This window comes from Poecilia latipinna, unplaced genomic scaffold (genome assembly GCF_001443285.1).
Source record: "Poecilia latipinna isolate Pla-1442-1.1 unplaced genomic scaffold, P_latipinna-1.0 Scaffold3487, whole genome shotgun sequence".
Taxonomy (NCBI): domain Eukaryota; kingdom Metazoa; phylum Chordata; class Actinopteri; order Cyprinodontiformes; family Poeciliidae; genus Poecilia; species Poecilia latipinna.
The window spans coordinates 2986-6943 of NW_015116103.1; the positions used below are offsets into that span (position 1 = coordinate 2986).

The following is a 3958-nucleotide window of genomic DNA, read 5'->3' on the forward strand; positions in this document are numbered from 1 at the left end:
ATTATTTTTAGTAAAGTTGGCATCAAACGGAGAAAAATTGAGAAAATTAGGTCATCATGCCTTCCATTTACCATGGCAACCGTCTGTTTCAATTAGCCTAAAGGATTCTGTTGTAACCTAGAAAAAACGCTGAGCCGGATCCAGTACTGTCTTCACATGGTCCTGGTGGCTGACCACATCTTTACCAAATGCTAAAACTGCTGAACAGATTGGCAAACAGATGGGGAACAATGGCCGCCACCCTGCACTGTCATACTCTTCATTGTGCATAAAGACATGTTAAACTGTGTGTGCATGCGTGTGCGCGTGTGTTTGCATGGCTGAGCTAACTCAGCCCAGTGACTCCTCCAGACTTAGACATGTCTCCCCACTGTGTCTGTTTTTCTTGGCAGTGTGAGACACTGGTGGAGGAACTGGAGGACGACATCATCTCTTTGCTTGGCCGGGATGAAGGAGGAGACGTGCAGAAGAAGTTATGCAGCCGAGTCTCAGGTAATTCATCTGTTCTTTATTCCTGCCACTGTTTTCCTCCTGCTCTTTAGGTGAAGTGGAACCTGTTTGGAACAGCGTTGCAGATGGTCAATTTTTTGTTGGATGTAATGTCATGACAGAGTAACACCAAGAGCATCAGTATTTTCTTTGGGCTTTTCTTTAATGAAATGATGGCTTTTATGAATTTTCGTGTTCCTCTAAAAGTACAAAGAATAAATAACAGAAAACAAACAACATGAAAAACAGAATCAACTCTACAAAAAAATGATCACTCCAAAAGTAAAATCTTTAATTTGCAAAAAAACAAATACAATTTCTCTGTATTTGTATTTCTGAAGTCAGGCAAAGTGAACCAATCAAAAAAAGAACTGTTGTGGTTAGACGTTTTCAACAACTGGATATGAGGGCCTTTACATGATCAGTTTGAACCAGTCATTTCCAGGGTGGAATTGTCACACAATTCCAGTAATTTTTTCTTAGAGTGAGACTAGCTGGTGATTGGCTGCTGCCTCTTTATTATGTTTCCATTGCAAATGTTTGAAAAACATTGTCGACCTTCTGCTAATGTCTAATGAACACAATTTTTGCAATTATGGGGTCTCCATGAAATAACAAATGCAATTAAAATCACATGTGAATAAGCTTGTTCAAATAACAAGTCATTAAAACTCATGACGGCGACAGATATAAACCCTTATGTGAGATTTATTCAGAAAACACTAGCAGGCATCAGATGAGATGTTGGTGTCTCATTCAGGCATTGGAGTGACTAGCTTTTTGTACCTAAAGTGGTTACATATACAGTGTTTTGGGGAAATTGTAGTTGGAGACTTTACTCATCCTAGTGTTAGTTTCCATTAAGCAAATTTATTTTCAGAATGCTAGTTTGAGCAGTTATATGGTTAATGAAAACACAGTTAGTGAGAAGGACTAGGTCGGTGTATGGTTCAGACAAATGCAGTGCCAAGGTAATTCTTCTCGATAGAATGTGTATCATGTTCTCAACAGGAAGAGCGACAGACATTCACCCTAAAGGGCTGATGTAAGGACTGAATGTAGTTGTTAAAGGAATCATTATTCTGTACTGGAATCTACAGAGTAAACACAGGAAGGCTAACTTTACAGGAGTTGTTTTTTATCATATTGCGTTTGACTGGTGTAAATTTAGATAATGTCACACTGTGTCGCTGTTGGTTGGAATACAAAAAAATAGTTGTGATGTTGAGTGACAGTATTTTATTTCAATTTATAAAAACCGAACAACCTACAGAATTTTTACTGTATTGTTTTTTTGTTTCTAAAATAAATATTTCTCAAATAAATATTTATGTGAGAAATAAATATTTATTATACTACACTTGTTACTATAACTAATCGTGTTGTTACAACTAATCATGGATCCCTTTAAGTATGTCCCAGTGTAAGTAAAGGGACCTGCAGGGAAGTGCAGAAAGTAGTCCTAATTGTCGCCTTTGTGTGATGAAAATTGTGCAGTTTTGTTCTCAGCCTCATGCCATTCACCACCCTGGCAAACTTTTCACCCACCTCTGCATGCAAAACTATTTTGTGATTGGTCAGAATTTTGTGGGTGTCTTTGAAGCAGGACATCCGTGTTTGTATTTTAGAGGTTTTAATAATTCACTTTGAGAAAGGAACTGGTTAATGAAGCCTGGTAAAAAGTGCAGCATAGATCGATACAGTAAGTAATTTCTGCTTGTAACTTAAATCACATTTTTTTCTGCACTCATTTATAGATTATTTGCATGTGCAAGATAATTTATTGATTATTCATGTATATTCAGTCATTTTGAGTAACTTACATCACTCTTAGGCATATATATATTTATAAACTCTAACTCTTATGGTTATATTTGTATTCATATTTAACACATTGTGTTAAATATTAATTTTTTTTTTTAATGTGTGGTACCGGGCCCTTTGATACGGGCTGTCAGGTCCCCGTATGACCGGTGTCAGAGTCTGGTCCATATTGCCGGCAGTAAGTCGGGCTCGTTTCCGGTGAGAGTTAGACTCCGCCAGGGCTGCCCTTTGTCACGGATCCCCTCACCAATTCTGTTCATTTCTTTCATGGACAGAATTTCTAGGCGCAGCCGAGGTGTTGAGGGGATCCGTTTTGGTGGCCTTAGGATCGTGTCTCTGCTTTTTGTGGCTGATGTGGTTTTATTAGCGTCATCAGGTCGTGATCTACAGCTTTCACTGGAGCGGTTCGCAGCCGAGTGTGAAGTGGCCGGGATGAGGATCAGTGCCTCCAAATCTGGGGCCGTGGTCTTGAGCTGGAAAAGGGTAGAGTGCCTTCTCCGGGTCGGGGGGGTGTCCTGCCCCAAGTGGAGGAGTTTAAGTATCTGGGGATCTTGTTCACGAATGAGGGAAAAATGAAGTGGGAGATTGACAGACGGACTGGCACAACGTCTGCAGTGAAGCAGGCACTGTACCAGTCTGTCGTGGTGAAGCGTGAGCTGAGTCAAAAAGTGAAGCTCTAGATTTACCAGTTGATCATCTATGGTCATGAGTTTTGGGTCCTGCAGCTTCCACTTCTCTTCCTAACATGGCGCCTCCTCACCCTGACTCTCACACTGACAAGGAGGAACCACAGAGCTCTGTTGGGTTAAAGCTCATCTTCTGTAGTTGGGATATTTTTCCTCCAACAGGTTCCAGAGGAATCACCTCAAACCAGATGTTGGACTGGATTTTATTTCACTGTCATTTGTGAATGTTAGAGCCTCATTTTCAACAGTGGAGCTATAAAGGTTGAAAAAGGTTATTACTTTGGAGAAAGTCTCAACATCAATATTTCCACTAAATAAGAGGCAAATAAAATTAGTTTGATAAAGGAAAAGCCTCTCAGACTCTGAGCCCGACAGCACCAAACTATTTTATTAGACAATTAATTTAATTTCACATAATTATCTCGGTAGAAGCCATTTGTTTGTTAAATTCTTAATGAAACATATTTACATTGTTTGATGTTTGTTGTAAATGACAGACTAACGAGGTAATAAGTCCAAGTTTGTCGTTTATTGAACGTTCAGAAACTACAGCGGCTGTGAAGAGCCACAGCAAAGGTAAACAAAGGTAAAACGATCATGTTACCTTTGGGAAGAGAGTTGGGCATACTAAACTGCAATCAGCTGTTTCAATCCCGGTGACGGCCCAGGTAACGGACGCCAACAGTTCTAATAAAACAACGCTCTAATGAGCAATCGAGCAGAAATTTCTTGCTAAACCAATAGTGCTATCACACCAACAACTCACCAATAGATCAAATCAGTGGATGCAAAGATTTCGATTAATTTGCAGGAAGACGCCAAACAGCCAGCCACAATCACAGTGGAATAGGTGATGAAGTTCAACTGTGCGCTGGAGGCGGGGCTTTAAATAAGTTTGGGGCAAAACAGGAAGTGGGCCCGCAAAAATAAAAGTCTTGAGTAATTGTTACTATATATAT

General features: G+C 39.8%; 1 long non-coding RNA gene across 1 annotated transcript in view; it reads left to right on the top strand.

Moving 5' to 3' along the window:
* Positions 1 to 362: 362 nt before the first annotated feature.
* Positions 363 to 3958, top strand: part of LOC106941076 (uncharacterized) — a 16060-nt gene continuing 12464 nt past the window's right edge. Inside the window, exon 1 of the long non-coding RNA XR_001423254.1 lies at positions 363 to 492. This is a non-coding gene — a long non-coding RNA (uncharacterized LOC106941076). The remainder of the gene's footprint in view (positions 493 to 3958) is intronic.